A 22,256-nucleotide genomic window follows, 5' to 3' on the forward strand; every position below is an offset into this window, starting at 1 on the left:
GTTTTTAAAGTAAACTCACTGTATTAAAACGCTGTCCTAAGCAATAAATAATGTCCACACAAGTCCCAGCTTTGATGGTCAAGCCCTCCTTTGTTCCTGATGATACATTTTAAAACAAACTTGTGATTATTTTTAAATGTTTTAAAGGTTCCATCTAAAGTCATCTTGTGTACCTACTGTACCTGCATCACACTTCAGGACTCCTCACTGGACCATATCTGGGCCTCCTGACACCATAACCAGCTCTAACAGGGCCCTGGGCACCTGACGCCTCATTTCTCTTGCCAACCAGCCACAGCGAAGCTACAAAGCCCAGGCTGCCAGACCCAGCAAGAGCAAGCCTGGAGACAGGTACAGGCTTTTTCATATGGAGCCCCTACAGATTTGATACACACATTATCAGCGCCAGAAATGAATTTCCACAGCATGTCCCAGAGTGTTCACAGATGTTTTGGGAACCTTAAAAAGTATCTTCCAATACAACGTATCATTTAACCTTCACAAACTGTGAGGTCCTTCCCATCATCCCCCCTGTACAGCTGAGGAAACTGAGACCCAGGGAAGTGGTAGGGCAGATTAAAAGGCAAATGTAGGTCCTCTGATGCATTCAGCAACGTTTTCCACGGCATCACTGCTCTTTCCCAAACAACCTGCTGGTTCTCCCGCAGGGACCACTGCCCTTTCTCTCTTGGTAATAGAGCTCACACATCTTGTAGCCGAGCACTCAGCTACTAGGGATGAAGACTATATTTCCCAGTCTCCCTTGCAGGTAGGAGCAGCCATGTGACTAAGCACCAGAACATTGGGATGTGAATGGAAGAGACAAGGGTAACTCCTGGAAGAGTCCTCCAAGAAGGTGGGTCTGCCAGCTTTTGTCCTTCCTCCTTCCTGTTGGCCTGAATGCAGCCATCCACCAGCCCTCCTGGACAATGAGACAGCCTTGGGCCATAGACACCGGGCACAGGGAAACCGCAAGCTGGAGGGATGCTCAATCCCTGGGGATGTCTGGCAGCTGAACGGCCCTCCAGGCATCAGTACTTTCCCTCTGGACTGTTACATAAGAGAGACATCAACCTTTACCTCAGTTAAACCCCTGCCGTGGAGGTCTCAGTTGTTCACAGCTGAGCCTTTTCCGAACTATTAATAATATAAAGTCACAGCAGGGAAGGGAAGGACCGAGGTCTCGATGCCCCCATTTTACAGATCAAGTCCTTGTTTTCTTGGAAACAGAACACCTGGTCTGCAGGAGAGGTAGTGGCGTCCCAGCCCACAGCGGGTCCTTCATGGACATGTAACCACTTGGGTGGAGCCTGGACCGAGTCCTCAGTGCCTGCCACCTACAAGCAATCCGGTGCTGCAAAGCTGTTCCTTCCGACAGCTCCCCTTAGTGATGTGTTCTGCAAGCCAGCTCCTCGTCAAGAATGGAAAAAAGAAAAACAAAATCAAAGCAGCCCCACCAAGCTTGCCAGGCACTGCCAAATTGCAGATCAAAGCCAACCAGTCTGGCAAAACTCTGACGCCTTCCTCCCTGAGCTCTTCGGAGCATGTGGGAAACAGCAGATGATGATAATAGAGGGGGATCAAAACTTCATTAGGGGGTGGAGGGAAACTGTGCCTAAGCTAAATAATGCCCACCCAGAGATGGCAGGGAAAGGAGTAGGTTTTGGCAGGAACGCGCGGACAAGCACAGAAGGCACTGTTGGACGGGGAAGGAAAGACCCATCACTCCTTGAAGCATCTCCAATGTTGACCTAACTCTACTGGGTCCACAGCCCTAGTCCAGCCCCTGGAACCCTGCCGCGACGTTTTCTCACTTCTTGAATTGCTTTCTTGCACATCAGTAACAACTGGGGGTGGAATCCTTCCCAATAGCAGCCGCCTCCAGCCCTAACTCCCCGCTGGATTTTCCCCAAGTAGCTTCCTATGGTGCTGCCAATATGCAATTTCTGGGTTATTGATTTTCACTGCCCCTTATCCTTCAGCTCCAGTAAAGGCCATGCTGCTGGCCTGGCAGGAGGAAAAAACAACTAATTGGATGTCAGTACACAGAAATGGAGAAATAATGGTAACTGTCACTACGGTTTATTTATTGCCTACAACGCGTCAGCCATTGTGCTGGGTAATTCAGGTCTTTAGTAATAATGGCTAATATTGATGGAATATTTACTATATGCTAAACACTGTGTTAAACATTCTCACATGTACTAGCTCATTAATCCTCTCTAAACTCTAAGAGGTAAATGATGTTCTTATCTCCATGTTACTGATAAGAAAACATGAGGCATGGCGGTGGGGACCCTTCTCAAAGCCATGCAGGTAAGAAGTGGCCAAAGCTAGGACTGACCCAACACAGAGCGCTTTCTGTCGCTGGGAGGGAGAGAAGCGTGAGTGGGCACAGAATGTACCAGAAACAGAGGCCCTAGGACGCCTGCACATCCCGTCACCACGCATCCACCTGTGGGTTTAAGTCACTCAGTCGTGTCCGACTCTTTGTGACCCCATGGACTGTAGCCCATCAGGCTCCTCTGTCCATGGGATTCTCCAGGCAAGAATACTGAAGTGAGTAGTCATTCCCTTCTCCAGGGGTCTTCCCGTCCCAGGGATCGAACCCAGGTCTCCCACATTGCAGGCAGATTCTTTGCTGTCTGAGCCATTGTGGCTCAGATGGTAAGTGTATCCCCTTACTCAGCTTTATCTTTCTCCACAAACTCATCGCTGTATTATGAATTGTTCATTGTCACATCCTGAATGTCAGTTCCATGAAGGTGGAGATTTTTTTTCCCCTGATTTCTTTGCTGCTATATTCCCAGCTCCTAGAACAGTGCTGAGCGCACAGCAAATGCTCAGATAATATTGGAGAAAGGAAGAAAGGGGGAGTTGGAAGGAAAGAGGAGAGATTCAATAGCACAGAGCACTGCTTAGAGAAACGGCTGCTGTGAGTACCATATCACAGAGGAAATGGGCACAGGCAAGGGGGCTAAACAGTAAGGCCCTGGACTCAGACTTGGGAGGGGCCGCAAGGAAAAACTCGGAAACAAAATCTGATTGGAAACTAAGGCCTTCAGGATCACAGTGAAGAGAACACACAGACAGACAGTCGGCCTTAGTCTGGGCAGACAGGAGGGGGTGGTGGGGGCACCAGCCAACTGGGAAACCCGTGCCCCCTTCAAGGGGGTAATTGGGGAGGGGGGACCGGATTTAACTCCAACCACTTTTTGGCAGACAGGAACACAGCCTGCAAACCAGACTTTTGTGATAGTCCAGCTTCTTCTGTTGGCATCAAATTCCAAGTTGTTGTCATCACTGGTATTAAAAGCTGTAGGAATGGGAGTGCCTCTCGGTTGGACTAACCCTCATCATAAAATCTAAACAACAAACTTTGAAAAAGCTACTTGAAGGCTCCAGAGACCAACCAGAGAGGAAGCGGTCTCAGCCTTCCCTGCCATGCTAGGCATGGTGAGGTTCAGGCCTGCAACCGCTCCTGGGGAAGGTTCGAAGTTCTTTCAGAAACAAAGAATTATTGTGTAGAAAAGTCCTTCTCTTACACATACTCCACTATTTTCAAGGTGTAAAAATCCAAAGGGAGGCTGGGTTTTAAAATACTTAGGATTGGCAGGAAGGTGGAGGAGTTGGAATGCTCATGCTTTGCTGATGGGAACGTAAAATGGTACAGCTGCCGTGGGAAATTGTATGGCGGGTCCTCAAAATTTAAAAATAGAACTGCCATATGATCCAGCAATTCCACCCAAAAGAAGTAAAAGTAAGGACTCAGACTGTATTTGTACACCTATATTCACAGCAGGACTCTTCACTATAGCTAAAAGGTAGAAACAACCCAAAGTCCATCAACGGACAAACAAAATGCGGCATATTCATGCGATGGGATACTGTTCAGCCTTAAAGAGGAAGGAAGTTCTGACACAGTCTATTTACCATGTGGATAAACCTAGAAGACATTATGCTAAGTAAACTAAGCCAGACACAAAAGGATTAACAGTGTACGATTCCACTTAGATGAGGTCCCTCGATGATGAGTCATACTCGTGGAGACAGGAAGTAGGATACGGGTCACTAGCGGCTGGGGAAGGGGTAAGGGAGGTTGTTGTTTCTTGGGTACAGAGTTTTAGTTTGGGATGCTGAACAGGTTTTGGAGACGGATGATGGTGATGGTGCCATAATTGTGAGTGTGCTTAACGCAGTGTACACTTAGATGGCTATAACGATAAATTTTATGTATATTTAAACATTAAGAAAAACACTTAGGAGCCCCTAGGACACAGTGAATTTCTTAAACTGAAATACCCATGGAGTGTGGACTCTAGGGTCCCAGATCTCAAGGGACACTGACTCTGCCAAGGTCACGGGAGGTTGTTTCCTTGGTCTAGGGCCGCTCTCTCACCAGCCGGTGTCCCAGGCAGGGTCCCCTTTTGGTGCTTTCCAATGCACCCTTTCCTTCCCACACTGTCTCCCCAGGACTGGGCACACGTCGTGGTAATATTTATAAATACAGCCACTTCTGGGGCGGATCCGTTTACCCCTCACCACCCCGTGAGGTCGGCACCATTGCCTTCATCTGACGGATGAGGAAACCAAGGCTCCGAAATGTTCAGTCGCTTGCCTGAGGCTTCACCGGTGGTTAGAGACAATGATAGGATATAAGCACAGGCCAGCCAGCTCTAGAGCCATATTCTTAACCGTAACTCCGCTGCCAGTCTAAGAGCAGCCATGCCTCTCACTCAGGAGTGAAGGGCCTTCTAAGCACAGATGAGCCTTGTGTTGTTAATTGTTGGGATTGTTCTCATCAGAGAAGCCACCCAGGACCTCGACGCTGATGTCAAGGGCCGCTCCCTGTGCTGGGTCCCTTCCGTGACCCAGGAGCCACCTCTCTCAGTCCTGACAGCTCTGCCAGGGGGGTCGACACTGCCCCGTTTCACAGATGAGGGCGGTGAGGGCTCAGAGTCACCGGCCAACTCGCCCAAGTCTACACCTGAGCCAGGGTTGAAAGCCAGGTGTGGCTGACTTAGAATGTCTACCCTGAAACCCAGCAACTCTCAGCTGTGGGGGGGCGGGGGGGGGCGGGTCTGTTTAGCCCCTCAGGGGACACTTGGCAATAGAGACATTTGGGGTTGTCTGGACTTGGGGGGGTGGTGCTGCTGGCATCTGGTGGGTAGAGGTCAGAGACGCTGCTATCCACCCCACAATGCCCAGGACAGACCCCACAGCAAAGAGCTCTGGCTCCGAATGTCAGCATAGTGAACAAGAGCGGTGCGAGGATCTCCATTTTAGGGTTTTAAAAATTTCCCCAAAGTCTTAAAATATACACCTCGGCACGTCAACCACGGCTATCTCTGTGAGATAGTGGTGGTGAGAATGCTAGTGAGTTTTATTTTCTTCGTTTGGCAAACTGCATTTTCTAAATTATCCTTGATGAATATGCATTAGTCTTGTAATCAAATGAATTCCAGCTTCTTAGAGAAGCCGGCGGGCTCCACGTTGGAGAACCCTTCCGGGTCGCCTTTTCGTTACCTGATGCTGTTTCAGGAGCTGAGTCATTGGCTCTGCCCCTTCGCAGAGGCTCACCCTAAGACTCTGCCTCTCTGAGCCTGTTTCCTCGTCAGTGATGTGCAGGCGATAAACTCTTGGGTCAGCGCCAGAGTGGCCGCTGAGATATCTGGTCACCTGCCGGGAGCTGTTGCTGCTGTTAATCTCTAAGTTGTGTCCAGTTCTTTTGAGACCCCGTGGACTGTAGCCCGCCTGGCTCCTCTGTCCACAGGATCTCCCAGGCAAGATCACTGGAGTGGGCTGCCATTTCCTTCTCCAGGGGCTCTTCCTAACCCAGGAGTCAAACTCATGTCTCCTGCATTGGCAGGCGGATTCTTCACCACTGAGCCAGGGGAAGCCCACCAGGTGCTATAGAGTTAAGCATTTCACATGCATTCTCTCAGTTCAACTCCCCGCAAGCTTGGGAGATTGGATATTGAATCTCAGGAAGGAGAAATACCTGCCTAAGATCGTGCCCATGTTGGTGGTAAGACTGAGGCTCGAACCAAGATATCATGGACTCCCAGAGCCTGTTCTTGACTCCACTCTGTACAGCCCCACTGCCTGGCTCCACACCAACCAGCAAGTTAACGACTCGAGCAATGGCAGCTTCTGCTATTCCTGCTCCTGGAGCTACTTGGCCAAGACTGCCCTTGTGAGATGGCTGAAGGGCTCCACGGGCAGCTGGGGCCCTGGGACTCCTGGAGCACCAGGGGTTGTGTTGTATCCATCACAGCCAGCTCAGCAATCAACGTGATACTGACTCAGGAAGCTGCCCTCCTTTAGCCTCCCAGGCAGAGGATAAATGCCAGGTGGGTCAGACTAGTCTCCTGTAGAAGCAGAGTGGGGTGAGGGACATACACTGGGGAAGCGGGGGAAAGCCCATCGTGAGGCTCCGAGGAGGCTGGGTGAGGCTCCCCTGGCTTTTCTCTGCCTCCGTCTTGTTCTGTCTTGGGAAGACGTTATCCTGCCCTCGTCAGGCTAAGGGCTGAGCTCTGGTGAGCCTGAAAGGATGTGGTGCTCCCCCAGATGAGGCCGGGCAGCTTCAGCCTGCAACCCCACGGAGGCAGGGCTGCCAGAGCAAGCAGATGTTTTAGCCTAAGTAAACACGAATGTGTTAGTTGCCCGTTGTGTCTGACTCTTTGCGACCCTGTGGACTGTAGCCCGCCAGGCTCCTCTGTCCATGGATCCTCCAGGCAAGAACACTGGGCTGGGTAGCCACGCCCTTCCCCACGGGACTGCCCCACGGGAGAACCTGGGCCTCCTGTGCTGCAGGCAGATTCTTTACCGTCTGAGCCACCAGGGAAGCCCTTTAGTATATGTCCCATGCAGTATTGGAGACATACTTATACTTTACAAATTATTTGTTCATCTGAACTTCACATTTAATTGGGCATCCCGTATCTTATACGACAGCCCTACACGGAGGGAAAGGGCTGAGGACTGCCTTGCTGGCCCCCGTCATGAAAAATCTACTTGGATTGGGCCATGGCGATCCCTTTCGAATCCATGCTGGGATCTGAATTCTCTCTGAGTCAGCCTCTGCATCTTCCTTAAAGGCACATTTAAAAAAAAAAATTTTATTTTCCTGCCTAACGTCCTCCCTTGGCTCCCCATTAGCCAGGGCTAAAGGCTAAACTCTTCGGCCAAGTGTTCTCTATGCCCTGTTGTGGCCCCAGGGCCTGGACATAGAGAGGGTCAGTGACCATCAGCAGGATGAGCAGACGCCTGGATCCCGGAGGATGCCCTGGCTACCTCCAGCCTCCCCGCGTCTCCCTCCCCCTCAGCATCCTGCCAGGGCCGCAAAAGCTACTCCACTCCTGCCTCCCAGCCCCCTGACCCCCAACTCCTCCCAACTCCTACTCTTTCTTCAAATTTCAGCCTTCTCTTGACCTCCACCCACGGCTTACGTAGTATTGGGCTGGCCAGAAAGTTCACTGGGATTTTCCATAGGATGTTTTTGGCCAACACAATAAAAAGCCTGCCCACCCAACTGAGCAGGCAGAAGATGCTGGCTCTACCCTAAGTACTCAGGAGTTTGTCAGTCTCCCCGCATCGAGGTCAGGTGGGTGGTCCTCTTTTTACACCCAGGAAGGGTGAGGCCTGATGCTGGGAAAGACTGAGGACAGGAGGGGGCGACAGAGGATGAGACGGTTAGCATCACCGACTCAGTGGACGTGAGTTTGAGCAAACTCTGGGAGAGAGTGAAGGACAGGGGAGTCTGGCGTGCTCCAGTCCATGAGGTCGCAGAGTCAGATGTGACTGAGTGACTGAACAAGGGTAAGGCCAAAATCTCAAGCCACAAGGTTAGGCCCCACTTTACCAGCTCCCCTCTCGGTTGCCTGTATATGGAACTTTCCGCCCTGGGTGGTAACTGCCTGTTGACTTGCCTGACACCTCTGCTGCCCATGTGCTCCATAAGCTGGGGCAGGGGTAGATAGGGTCTTGTCAGAACCTAGATCAACATTTATTGACTGCTTGCTACATTCCAGGCACTTTCAAAAGGTTTTATGTTTCACTCAATTCCCACAATAATCCCATGAGTTATAAGTATTGTCTTTATCCCCATTTTACAGATAAAGAAACTGAGGCACAGAGAGGTTAGGGTAGTAGGTCAAGCCTCAAAGCCAGGGGTCAGGTTGGGAGTCAGACTTGAGCCATCCCATCTAAGCAGCACATCTGCCTTTCTCCACCCGACTTATTTCACTCAATCCTCTCAAGGGCCATCCATCTTACTACAAATAGCAGATACTGTATGATTTCACGCACGTGGAAAATGAGAAGCAACGCAAATAAACAAAATCAAACAGGGATATACAGAGAACAGAGCAGTGGCTACCACAGAGGAAGGGGCAGGAGGGAGGTGGAAGTTGCTCAGTCGTATCCAGCTCTTTGCGACCCCGTGGATGATACAGTCCCTGGACTTCTCCAGGCCAGAATACTGGAGTGGGTAGCCTTTCCCTTCTCCAGGGGATCTTCCCAACCCAGGGATCGAACCCAGGTCTCCCGCATTGCAGGCAGATTCTTTACCAGCTGAGCCACCAGGGAAGCCCGAGGAAGGGCATGGGGAGGTAAAAAGGATGAAAGGGACCCACGGTGCAGTGGCAGATGGAAAGGGAACGTTCGGTAGTGAGCACCTGATGCAAAGAGCTGACTCACTGGAAAAAACCCTGATGCTGGGAAAGACTGAAGGCGGGAGGAGAAGGGGCACCAGAGGATGAGACGGTTGGATGGCATCACTGACTCAATGGACATGAACTTGAGTGAGCTCCGGGAGATGGTGAAGGACAGGGAGGCCTGGCGTGCTGTGGTTCACGGGGTCGCAGAGTTGGACACGACTGAGCGACTGAACAACAGCAACACTGCAGGGTATACAGAAGAGAAACGTAATGTGTGTGCATGAAACCCACATAGTGCTATAAACCAGTGCTACCTCAATAGAAAATAAAGGAAAACAAGAAACAAGAGTGAAGTGGTTTGCCAGAGGCCCTGCGGCTTCGTGGTGACAGCTGGGATGGGAGTGCTAGGCTGCTAAGGACCATGCCCACCACCCTGATTTCACAGCCCCTCGAAACCTAACGTGAGGCATGGAGGAGGAACGGAAACCAGTCAGGAGAAGTTGGGGGGGAGGGGTTGGTCAGAGGCGCAGCTCATGCAAAGGGAGGGTGGTGAGCAGGAGGGAACCCCCCAACCCCGAGGACCCAAAACCCCAGCATCCCTGGAGCACAGACTGTGTGGTGGGGAAATGGGACAGCCGGGGTGGTCAGGTAGGGACTTGACCCCGAGGGCAATGGGAAGCCACGGAAAGCAGGAGCAGAGACAGATTCACTGTCCCCTGCTCATCCCTCATTTGGGATCACGTGATCACTTCTGGCCGATGGGAGGTCAGACGTACCCTTTCCAGGCTGAGGCATCTAAGACCCAGGGCACAGACCTGCAGGACTCCTCCTGCCACAGGGACGCTGGGCACACAGGCAGGTAAAGGATGGGGGCCCTGGGAGATGGGAGGCGCCATTCCACAGGGAGCTTCCCTGCAGAGGCCCCGGATCCACAGCCTGCTCTGTGTCAGTGAAAAGCAAACGCTCAGTTCAGCCACTGAGGCTCTGAAGCCTGCTCACAGCAGCTGGCGCCGCAAGTCCAGCCTGACTACATCAGTATGTGGAGGACGAGACACCCATGGTGACTCACGGTGGGGGAGAGGCTTTGGTGGAGCAGGCCTAGTAGGTATCAAATTAAAGTTGGATCCGAAATACTGAGGTTTCAGTTCGTGCACATTGGATTTCCGCCTCTGTTCCACAGGCTGAGATCTCTGTTTTGTACACTGTGGGCACATAGTAAGTGGGGAATCAAGGCAGGACGGGGGGCTGGGCTGTCTCCTAGGACTCAGCCCCCCGTGGAGGAGCAGACAGGGGCTTGAGTTCTCACCCTACCACCAGTGGCTGGCCACCCACCCCTGGTCAGCTCCTTTTTTCCCTGTCTCCTGGCACTAGGGCTTTCCCAAAGCTTCTCTGCAGACCCAGGCTGGGGGTGCCCTCATCCTGGCCAGTGAGTTGAAGGAGCAGGTGTTAGTCATTCAGTCGTGTCTGACTCTTTGTGACCCCAAAGACTGTAGCCCACTAGGCTCCTCTGTCCATGGGATTCTCCAGGCAAGAATAGTGGAGTGGGTTGCCATTCCCTTCTGCAGGGGATCTTCCTGACCCAGGGATTGAACCCAAGTCTCTGGGGTCTCCCGCTTTGCAGGCAGATTCTTTATCAGCTGAGCCATCAGGCAAGCCCCGAACGAGCAGGTGAGTCTTCTCAGATCAGAAGACATCGGCTGAAAAAGACAGAGCCTCTTGCTCAATCCTGCTTTCTCCCTGGAGAGAAATGACACCCGTCTGAAGCTTCAGCCGCCACGTTGTGAGTCTGAGACAACAAACTGGGGGCCAAAAGGTCAACTCGGAAAGGGCCCTCTCACCACATGGGGCATCCTTTAACTTCTGCTCTCCAGACCTCTTGTTAAAAGAGCAAATATTCCCTGAAATAATGCCATTTGCAGCAACATGGACGGACCCAGAGAGTGTCATGCTGAGTGAAGTAAGTCAGACAGAGGAGGAGAAATAAATGACATCCCTTCGATGTGGAATCTAAAAACAAGTGATATAAATGAAATTACTCACAAAACAGAAAGAGGCTCACAGACTTAGAGGATGAGATTACGGATGCCAGGGGGAAGGACAGAGGGACGGGATAGTTAGGGAGTTTGGGATGGACATGTACACACTGCTGTATTTAAATTGGATAACCAACAAGGACCCACCATATAGGACAGGGAACTGCTCAGAGTTATGTGGCAGCCTGGATGGGAGGGGAGTTGGGGGAGAATGGACACATGTGTATGTGGCTGAGACCCTTCCCTGTGCACCTGAAACCGTCACCACATTGTTGGTTAGTCAACTATACCCCAGTACAAAAGAAAAAGATTTTACAAAATAATTGAAAAAAAATAAAAATTACAAAATTTTTTCTATTTCTTTACATTTGTGTCCATATAAAAAAGAGCAAATATCCTCATCCTTTTAGCTCCAGTTAGAAGGTTTTTTTGCTACCCAGATCCTAATGCTGCTGCTGCTGCTGCTAAGTCGCTTCAGTCGTGTCCGACTCTGTGCAACCCCATAGACGGCAGCCCACCAGGCTCCCCCGTCCCTGGGATTCTCCAGGCAAGAATACTGGAGCAGGTTGCCATTTCCGTCTCCAATGCATGAAGGTGAAAAGTGAAAGTGAAGTCGCTCAGTCCTGTCCGACTCTGAGCAACCGCATGGACCGCAGCCTACCGGGCTCCTCCGTCCATGGGATTTTCCAGGCAAGAGTACTGGAGTGGGGTGCTGTCGCCTTCCCCAGATCCTAATACACCCTAACAATTATGCTTTTCTCCTTCGCAACTGCAACCTATCAGTAGGGTAAATGGTTATCTCAGCCCAGGAGGATGAGTCTCACTGCTGAAGCAAGAAAAAAAAGCCACTGTCTCTGTGGGCTAATTGTCACATCCACCATTGGCATAGTCTGGAATCTGAGAGCTGGAGCATCCCTTAGTTGGGGATCTTGGCCTCTGATCCTGCAGGTTGTGGACATTCAAGGTCTGTGTTAAAAGCTTTACAGCCCAGGCCTGTATCGGAGGCTGATCGGATGCCAGCTGCTCTCAGGTTTCACATCTCCTTCCCGAAGCTCAGTGTGCAGCCCCACAGCCATCTGTGCGGGGAGCTTTGCAGGCAGACTTAATCATTAGCGATGCTTTACACGTCTGCAGGAGGCAGCAAGCCCGTGTCTGGGCTGCCGTGGCCTCCTACAGATAAATCCCTATTTCCCCAACCAATCAGGTCTCCATCAGGCTCCTGTCTGCTTCAGCAAACAGAACTCTGAGCCCAGCGATGCCACACCAGCGTTTACTTCTGTCTCATCACGCACATACCAATCTTAAATTCATAGAAAGTAAGAGTGGAAGGGATTTGAGAGGGCAGTGGGCCCAGCGTATCCATATTACAGATGGGAAGACTGAGGCCTGCAGAGGCGGTGAATTTGGCTCTGGCTCACGCTATGACTTAGAGGCAAAGCCAGAGCTAAAACCCAGGTCCCCATGGATATCAAAAAAATCTCTTAAATATAAACTGGACACAAACACCTATATGTCCACACAAGTATTACAATAAAGTAGAAAGATGTTCCTCTGGGTTTTGGAATGAGATCACGAAGATCAAGTGGTCAAGTGTATATAAGAAGCCACACTTAAAGTGGGCTGATTATTTTAAATGCGTCTTGTAATCGAGAAGCCCAGAGATGTGCCCGACTTCATCCAGTGAGCTGAGAAATCTCTTCTGGATGCTCCGTCTCACAGCTGTGCCATGCTCTGCTGACCCGTGCTGGGGGTCCCCATGGGGCGGCAGGACAGCCCTGAGCATCCCCAGGCCCACAGCCAATCACTTTTACAAGCCCAGAGGGAAGAAAGTGCCCCGCAAGACCCAGGGCCGACCCTCCTCTGAACAGCTAACTGCGGCCAAAGGACATGGCGCTCAACCCTCCTAGCCAACCACCTGAACAGGAGTGGGCCAGGTCCTCCCAGAGCCCTGTGCTTTCTCAGAGGCGGGGAAGGGGGTTCACTAGATGGCTGTGTCAGCGAGGAGTGTGAACTATAGTCCCTTTGGTGTCCCTACAGACCCCAAAACACGACTCCCACATGCGAGTGAACACGTGAATGAATGGCGTCTCATGAACACTGGCTTGCCGAACCGTCTGTGCTGAGTGCTTATGCTATAAGGCTGTGAGGACTCTCCCATCTCTCTTCATACTTTCCCCTGTCACAGCCCAAGTCTTCTGCAAGACCCTGGAGAAGCTGGTGAACAGGAAAAGCAAGAAGGGACCTATTTCGATTGTGCCAGTGGATCAGGAAAGGTCCCCACCCGATGCTGATCAAGACCTTTGCCCCCAGGCACTTCCTGCCATGACGGGACCCCTGACCTTCAGCACAAAGGACTGTCACAGAGCACAGAGCAGAGGCTTCAGAATCCGGCAGACCTGGGCTCAAGCCCCAGCACTGCCCCGTGTCAGCTGAGGGTCCTCCTGCACTTCCTGCCCCGCTCTGAGCTCAGTGTTCTCACCGGTGAGGTGGGCATAGCCAGAGAGCCTGTCCCTGGGGGCCGGAGGCAGAGGGGCCGGGTGACAGGACGGGTCGGGGGCACAGTGCTTGTGACACATCCTGGGTGACACCATTAGCTATTCGGGTCCCAGGCGCCACTCTTAACCCCTTTGATGTCCAACATACTTGTCAGAAAAGCACCTGGTTGGCAGGAACAGAGCCCTCTGGGGCTTTAATAATAAAGAAGGGGGTGGCGAAGCGTCCAAAGTATGAGAATAACAAATACAAGGGGCTACCATAGTCTACAGAAAAGTTCTGAAAGAATAATTCTCTTAATACCCCCAGTAATCCCGCTGGAGATCTGCTATTGCATCCCTTATACAGATGAGGAAAATAGAGGCTCAGAAAGTCTAAGTCATCTGCCCATTTTACACAGCTAGTGTCCAAGATCAGGGCTTTTAAACAGACATAGAGGACAGAGCTATGGAGAGGGGAGGAGAGGGTGAGATGTATGGACAGAGTAACATGGCAACTTACATTACCATATGTAAAATAGATAGCCAATGGGAATTTGCTGTATGGCTCAGGAACTCAGAGTTTGTATCAACCTAAAGGGGTGGGATAGGAAGGGAGGTGGGAGGAAGATTCCAGAGGGAGGGGACATATGTACACCTACGGTTGATTCATGTTGATCTTGGCAGAAAACAACAAAATTCTGTAAAGTAATTATCCTTCAATTGAAAAAAAAAATAAATTGAAAAAAAAAAACAAACCTGTGATCCCACCCTCCCCTTCATCAGGAAGGCGGCACGTAACCCAAGTTCACCCAATCAGAGTGCCCTGGCCTCCCTCCCAGAGGGACGGGGGTGTGGATGGACATGTTATCTGAAGACACCAATCCAATCCTGGCAGGGCTTTTACGGAAAGACCTCTCTCTCTGCAGGAGACGCTACGCAGGGGGCCACCAATTCCCATCTGCAACTGGGAGTAAAGTCAGATCCAACAGAACCGAACGGACTGGGAGTCGGGGAGAGGAAGTTTCCCAGAAGGAAATCAAGATGCTGTTTCCAGGGGAAGAGGGAAGGAGGGCTGTCCAAACAGCAGATGGTCATCACGGTCACAATTACCAGGGGGCTCTGCGAGCCACCTGCCAAGTATCAGACCATTGGCTTCCTCGTGACCCCAGATCACCCAGCACATGTACTGATCGGGTCCCAGTCCAGGAGAAGGGTCCAGGTCAGAAAATGATTCAAGGACCCCCCGATGAGCCAGGGAGGCACTGACTTTGCTCCCCAGTTTAAATGCGGGACTCAGATTATCCAAGTTTTATCTGCCACTCATTGCCCTCTCGCTGACACTAATTATTTTGTCTGGATGCTTCTCTAGAGCCAGGCTCTGCTCTTCCCCAGCAGCCTCCCCGGGGCTTGGCTGTAAACAGAAGGGTGGATGTGGATGAGCCCGGAGCGTCAGAACTGCGGCGCTGATAATGGGTGCAGCTGTGCGGTGAGAGCGGGATGAAGTTTGAGAGTCTGTCTCTGTTCGTGCGTCCCCATCACCTCCCCGCCACCAGCGCTGGCTGAAAATGACAAGACTACCTAGAGGTCATTTATCAACCCCACCACCTGCCAAGCCCACTTAGCACCTGGTCCCATCCATTCCCCCTCCTAACTCTTCTTCAAAATCCACTCTCTGTTGTCCATCTTTTTCCCTGTATCACCTCTGCCTGACCGTAGCATCCCTCTCACTGTTCATACCTCCACCCTTGCCGTGTGTACTAAGTCGCTTCAGTCGTGCCTGACTCTTTGCAATCCTGTGGACTATAACCCGCCAGGCTCCTCCGTCCATGGGATTCTCCAGGCAAGAAGACTAGAGTGGATTGCTCCAGGGCGTCTTCCCAACCAGGCACTGAACCCACATCTCCTGTGTCTCCTGCATGGCAAGTAGATTCTTTACCTCCAAACCACTAGGAAACCCTCCACCGTTGCCATCCAGAAGCAAATACAACCCTAGAATCCACTCCCCTCACTCATGAACATCCTGCCAGAGTTCCCTATTGCCCTCAGAATAAAGTCCAGGCTCCTTGGCTTGGAGGAACCTGCGTGGCTTGGCCACTAACACTTCTTTCTAGCTTTCTGTCACTATCTCACAATGAACTCTGGGTTCCTCAGATGCACGAAGTTCTCTCCCCTCTCTGAGGTCTTTGCTTTTGCTGTTTCCTCTACTTGCAACACTTCTCTCCCTTTCTTCACTGGCTTAAATCCCAGCCATCCTTCAGTGCTCAGCAGAGAACCCGTTGTCTGGAGAAATGCTAGTCTCCCCTGCTGCAGGCTCCCATAGCACTCTGCTCTCTGCCAGTCACGAGTAAACTGTCATTCTTTATTTGCCATAAAACATGCACACACAGAGTATGTGTTTTGGGTGGGGGAGGGACTTTGGCTTATTGTTCAGTTTCTCTAGCACAATGCTTGGTACATAAAAGGCACCCAGTAAATTTTTTGTTGGGGTTCCCTGGTGGCTCAGGGGTAAAGAACCTGCCTGCCAATGCAGGAGATGCAGGTTCGATCCCTGTGTTGGGAAGATCCTCTGGGGAAGGAAATGGCAACCCACTCCAGTGTTCTTGCTTGTGAAATCCCAAACAACAGAGGAACCTGGCAGGCTACAGAACCTGGGGTCGCAAAAGAGTCAGACATGACTTAGCAACTAAACAACAACAAATTTTTTGTTAAATGAAATGACCTTCCCAAATACTTATCCCTGTTTGACATTTTTCGCTTTTTTTTTTGGAGGATAGTTGCTTTACAGTGCTGTGCTGGCCTCTGCCATACATCAACATGAACATTTTTAGCTTTTTATTGAAGCACAATGCACATGTAGAAAAGCGTGCCCATCATCAGTTTACAGATTGGGGTGGCTACAAGACAAAGCTGCTGCACAGGTTTTCCTGTAAATATAAGCTTTAATTCTACCTGGGTAAATACCTAAAATTGAGATGCTGGGCTAAGTGTATATCCAACTTCACATAGAGACTGCCAAACCACTTCCAAAAGCAGCTTTACCGTCTCACATTCTCACCACCACAGTCTAAGAGCTCTGGTTGTTCTGCTTCTTTGCCAACACTTGGTATTGTCGGTTTCTTTTATTTCACCCATTAGATTAAGTGTCTAGTGGTATTTTATTGTGCTTTTATTTGCTGAGTGCCAAAGAATTGATGCTTTTGAACTGTGGTGTTGGAAAAGACTCTTGAGAGTCCCTTGGACTGCAAGGAAATCCAACCAGTCCATCCTAAAGGAGATCAGCCCTGGATGTTCTTTGGAAGGAATGATGCTGAAGCTGAAACTCCAGTACTTTGGCCACCTCATGCAAAGAGTTGACTCATTGGAAAAGACTCTGATGCTGGGAGGGATTGGGGGCAGGAGGAGAAGGGGACGACAGAGGATGAGATGGCTGGATGGCATCACTGACTCGATGGATGTGAGTTTGAGTGAACTCTGGGAGCTGGTGATGGACAGGGAGGCCTGGTGTGCTGCAATTCATGGGGTCACAAAGAGTCGGACACGATTGAGTGACTGAACTGAACTGAATGCATAATACATAAACTGATTCAATGAACATGAATTTGAGCAAAACTCCAGGAGGTAGTGGAGGACAGGGAAGCCTGGAGTGCTGCAATTCATGGGGTCGAAAAGAGTCGGACACAACTTAGACAACAAATGCATAATGAGGTGGAGCATCTTTTTGTGTGCTTATTTGTCATTGGAAAATCCCATGGACGGAGGAGCCTGGTAGGCTGCAGTCCATGGGGTCGCTAAGAGTTGGACACAATTGAGCGACTTCACTTTCTCTTTTCACTTTCATGCATTGGAGAAGGAAATGGCAACCCACTCCAGTGTTCTTGCCTGGAGAATCCCAGGGATGGGGGAGCCTGGTGGGCTGCCGTCTATGGGGTCGCACAGAGTCGGACACGACTGAAGTGACTTAGCATAGCATAGTATAGCATATCTTCTTTGATAAAGTATATTTTCAAACCTTTTGAGCTTCAGAGTTCCTTATATATTCTGCATTCAAATCCTTTATCAGATAAGTAATTTACCAATATTTTGTCCCATTCTATGACTTGTTTTTTCCTTCTCTTAAAAGTATATTTCAAAGAATAGAGTTCCTAATTTTGATGAATTCCAATTTATTGATTTGTTCTACAGTGTGAAAACCTTCTCTGGGCAAAAAGCCAAGACAATCATACAACTCCTATTGACTCCCTTCTCTCAGAGATAACTGTTATCCCTGCTATATATGATCACATATGTTGCTTCTTTTTCCCCTAATTTTTGAATAATTTAAAAAAGAAAGGTAAATCTAGCCTCTGTTACTTCATCTTGATTTGAGTAAAAATCTCTACAAGTTTTGATACTTAATCTTTTCATTATTGAATTGAAAATATTTTCTAATCTCCACTGTAATTCCTACACTTGATCTTAGCCAAAAGACTGAAGAGTGATCCACTATAATTTCTTCTTTAACATATCAGTTATTTATTCCAAACACGTGGGAGTTTTCTAGTTATATTTGAATTAATTTCTAGCTTAATTCTACTATAATCAGAAAATATATTCTATGTGATTTCAGCCCTTTGAAATTTGAAGAGACTTGCCTTATGGCCTAATGTGTAGTCTATTTTGTTAAATGTTCCATGAGCTCTTGACAAAAACGTGTACTCTGTAGTTCTAGGGTGCAACGTTCTATATATGCCAATTATGTCAACTTATTAATAATGTTGATTAAATGTTCTAAATCCTTAGCTGTTCTGATTGTTGTTTTCCTACCAGTTACTGATAGAAGCATATTAAAAATCACTTAATAAGATTGAGATTTGTCTATTTCTCCTTTTGAAAGTGAGAGTGAAAATTGATCAGTCATGTCCAACTCTTTGGGACCCCATGGACTATACAGTCCATGGAATTCTCCAGGCCAGAATACTGCAATGGGTAGCCATTCCATTCTCCAAGGGATCTTCCCAACCCAGGGATCGAATCCAGGTCTCCCTCATTGCAGGCAGATTCTTTACCAGCTGAGCCACCATGGAAGCCCAAGAATACTGGAGTGGGTAGCCTATCCTTTCTCCAGGGGATCTTCCCAAACCAGGAATCAAACCAGGGTCTCCTGCATTGGAGGTGGATTCTTTATCAGCTGAGCCTGTCAATTTTAAGGCTATGGTATCATACACAAACAAATTTAGAATTGCCATATATTTCTTAGAGAGTGTGATTTTTATCCTTATGGAATATCCTTCTTTACCTCTAGTAATATTTTTACCTAACAGTGTATTTTCAGACAACACTAATATCTGAATTTTCTATGGTTCTATTTCTGTTGGCTGTATCTTCTCTTATTTTTTTTTAATCTTTTTGTCTTTCTGCTTACTTGTTGTTGTATGCTAGACATTGTAGGTGGAAAATGTAGAGGATTTTAACCTCTACATCATATTTTCTTAGAGTGGATTCTCCAGAAAGTAGAAGCTCAGACCTTGACCTGTACATAGACAGTTCATTTGGGGTGGTAATCCAAATGCACAGGCGTGGGGTTCTGAGTAGAATAAAACAGGGAAAAAGAAAAAAGCAATTTCTGGGCACCTCCTTGAGTTGGTCGTTACCTTAAGCTACTGGTGATTGATCCTGCCAAGACCTCCTAAAAAATATAAATATAACTCGGAATTTTCTTCCTGAAGAATGGAAGGGAGATGCACTTACTCTACAACTCACATCTCCCATTGATCAAGAGTTGCTCTGTAAGTGGATAACTCCCTTTTACTTCCAGGCTGCATGTGTATGAAAGGCAGGTTCCCACAGGCCCCAGAGAACCCCTGGTCTGGGAAGTTAAGGGATATGCAGAGGTTGATGCAGCGTTCTCGAGTGACACCTGCATAAAGCTAGCTCTGGGAGCTGTGGCTGCAGTGAGATCCAGGGCAACAGGATGCAAGGAAGAGCAAATGTAAATGTTCCGACCTCTTTCCAAAGATTTACCTCTGCTTCTGGCAGACAACCAGGTTAAAATCAACTTAATCCAATCAGGGACTGAGATGACTCACTGTTGAGCTTCAGTCTTTCTGAGAGAGGATCTAAGCTCGTCCTTACTCCCAGGGAGCAGCTCTCCAGGGCTCCAACCGAAAGCTGAGGCTGTTCCCCAGGGCCCCTCTTTCTTGGCAGGCCCTGAATGCCAGTGTTTGTTGCCCTAGCTCTATAAATCTGCCAAGAGTATTGCTCAGCCCATCAGCCCCTGCTTCCAAATCAGCAAATGCTGCAAAAGGAAAATTGTTTGAAATACTAGACTCAAGCCTGGGAGCTTCTCTTTTTTCCTGGGATCTTGGCCCCTCAAACCCTTAGCAGCTTTCTAAAACCTTCAAAGGGATTTTTTTTTTTTGGTCTAGGTTTCCCATTCATCCTCAACAGGAAGACTGGCCCAAGACAAGCTAGACTGCCATTGCCAGAATCAGGACACCCTCGGTTGCCCGTGAAAAGGTTAATGGTGAACATGGCACCATGATGTTAAAAACTGCCTTAGGGAATAGAGTCATCTCAAAAGCCAAGTCTGAGCTCTGCATCCGTTAAAGAATGGTTCCATCCTTTGTCATCTCTGCTTTGCAGGATCCTCCTAGGGCTGGCACAACGCCTGGCATTTAGCACATACTTAAAATGTACCAATAAATAATCTGCATACCAAGCTGATTTTGTGTCTGTGGAGGATGCCTGTAGGGGCTGGGAAGAGCACGCCCCATCTCAAAGTCTCTCTGCCGCTGCTAAGAAGCTGAGGTGGAGGTTCACAGACTTCCTCAGTCATAAGAATCTCTTGCAAAGACTATGATATCAGCTCATTTCTGGGCTCCTCTCTGCAGATTCTCATTCAGCCCTAAAGCCAGTGTCCATCAAGAGAATCTACCCAGTGTGACAACAACCCCAGCACTGATATCTGCCCAGGACCCGAAATTCTTGATTTAGGGAAGACTCAGTCTAGGGACTCCCCCTTGAAGAGGACCTCCTGGCTAAGATGAGCTGAGGTTGAAGGTACAGTATCTGCTGGGATGGTATTCTCTAAAATGTAGAACCTTTATGACTTCGGATGGTGAGGAGGAGGGAGCACCATATTAAAAAGCATTGAGTCAGAGAGGGGGTGGCTCCTGGTCTGTCGTCCTGTAGGATAAAGGCTCAGGACGGTGCTACGATGTCTCTGAGAGTCCTCTGACACCTGTCATTTCCCCTCCGACAAAAAAGGGGCAGGTGTCAGGTTAAGAGCCTTCTTAGGCAGCTGAATCTAGCTGGTATATAATGACATTACTTCCATTGTAGCTCTATTTCCTATAAATCCTACTTTTAGAACATGATCTTGGCTTCCTATTTGTGTAAGTTTCCCTTTAAGTAAACTCATGTGAGTTTATGTAAACAAAAATATTAAGTTACTAGTAGCCTGGTTCATATATAAATATGGCAAAACTCAGGAAGGTTGTGAGCAAAGAAGTGAAATTTGAGGCAGTGTGTACTTAAGGAGTTCTCCTTCACTTGGAGCAGACAGGTGTGACATGAAGACTCCAGAGAGCAAGAGAACCAAAGCAAATGACCTCCTCTAGGGCTTATCACCTGACCAGGGAGGATCCAGGGTGAGTGGGCCAGATGGTCAGGCTGCCTGAAGTGCCCTCTCCCTGGGATGCATTCCACTGGGTTCTAATGGCACATTTACCAGCGATCCTAGTTCAGATGCAAACATTCTGAGGAGTCGAGAGTCCTCAGTAGCACCCCCGATGCCTGCCCTTTGAGACTGAACCGGGACAAGTGTTCACCCACATGAAAGTTCTCACTTCACCCACCAGAATGGGGAAATGGGGGAAGGTGAGAACTTCCGTGTGGGTGCCTGGGACCTGAGAGACCCGGGAAGAATGCTGGAGCGGGCGGGTGCCTTCTTCATAAGCATTCACGAAATGTCCACGGGCCCCTGAACCTTCACCACGGTGGACCCAATGCTCACCATCAATGGGGCAGCTCTTCCCACTTCCAGAACCTTCCGAGTTCCATTAGTGAAGGCCACTGATTGGATCAGCACACATTTGCTGCAAAAAAACTGTAAGATCCATTCCACTCCCGCATATGTATCTGGAAAAAAAAAATGAAAACACGAATTCAAACAGATACATGCATGCCAATGTTCCAAGTAGCATCATTCAAAATAGCCAAGGCATGGGAGCAACCTAGGTGCCCATCAGCAGCAACAACTGGGTAAAGACGATGTGGGTCTATATGTATATATATACACACACACACGTAATGGAATGTGAGCTAAAAAAAGAGTGAAATTCTGCCGTTTGCAGCAATGTGGATGGACCGAGAGAGTATTATGTTCAGTGAAATAAGTCAGAGGAAGACAAAGACTGTATATCACTTACATGTGAAATCTGAAAAATAACACAAAGGAATATATATATGCAAACAGGACAGACTCACAGACATAAAAAAAACTTGTGGTTACCAAAGGGGAGGGACAGGGACAAATTAAGGGTGTGAGAGTAATAGATACAGACTATTATACATAAAACAGATGAACAACCAGGATTTACCAATAGCGCAGGGAATTATGGGCTTCCCTGATAGCTCAGACAGTAAGAATCTGCCTGCAATGCAGGAGTCCCAGGTTCAATCCCTAGATGAGGAAGATCCCCTGGAGAAGGAACTGGCAACCCACTCCAGTACTCTTGCCTGGAGAATCCCATGGACAGAGGAGCCTGGTAGGCTAGAGTCCATGGGGTTGCAGAGTCAGACACAGCTAAGCGACTAACACATACATACACACAGACAGGAAATTATACCCGTGATCTTGTAATAACCTACAATGGAGAATAATCGACAAGTACTGAGTCACTATGCTGTACACCCGAATCTAAAATTATATTGTAAATCAACTATACTTCAGTTAAAAAAGAAAAAAGTAAGGTCCGCAGATGGCACAGCCATGAGGGAGCAGAGGAAGTCAATGACCCTGCCCGCCACCTGACCTAAGATGAACGACTCTTCTTCCCCCAAACACCGTGACGGTGACAGAGCCACCCACGGCACTCACACCCACAGCT

General features: G+C 49.0%; 1 protein-coding gene across 1 annotated transcript in view; it reads right to left on the minus strand.

Moving 5' to 3' along the window:
* The window catches only part of LOC147359985 (uncharacterized), a 312,313-nt gene that overhangs the window by 172,636 nt on the left and 117,421 nt on the right, over positions 1–22,256 (minus strand). The window contains exon 4 of the mRNA XM_086331246.1: positions 21,161–21,285. The gene's annotated coding sequence lies outside the window, so the exon portion shown is untranslated. The remainder of the gene's footprint in view (positions 1–21,160; positions 21,286–22,256) is intronic.

Source organism: Bos grunniens, chromosome 13, assembly GCF_055505025.1.
Source record: "Bos grunniens cultivar Pamir isolate PY7600 chromosome 13, Bosgru_T2T1.0, whole genome shotgun sequence".
NCBI classification, from domain to species: domain Eukaryota; kingdom Metazoa; phylum Chordata; class Mammalia; order Artiodactyla; family Bovidae; genus Bos; species Bos grunniens.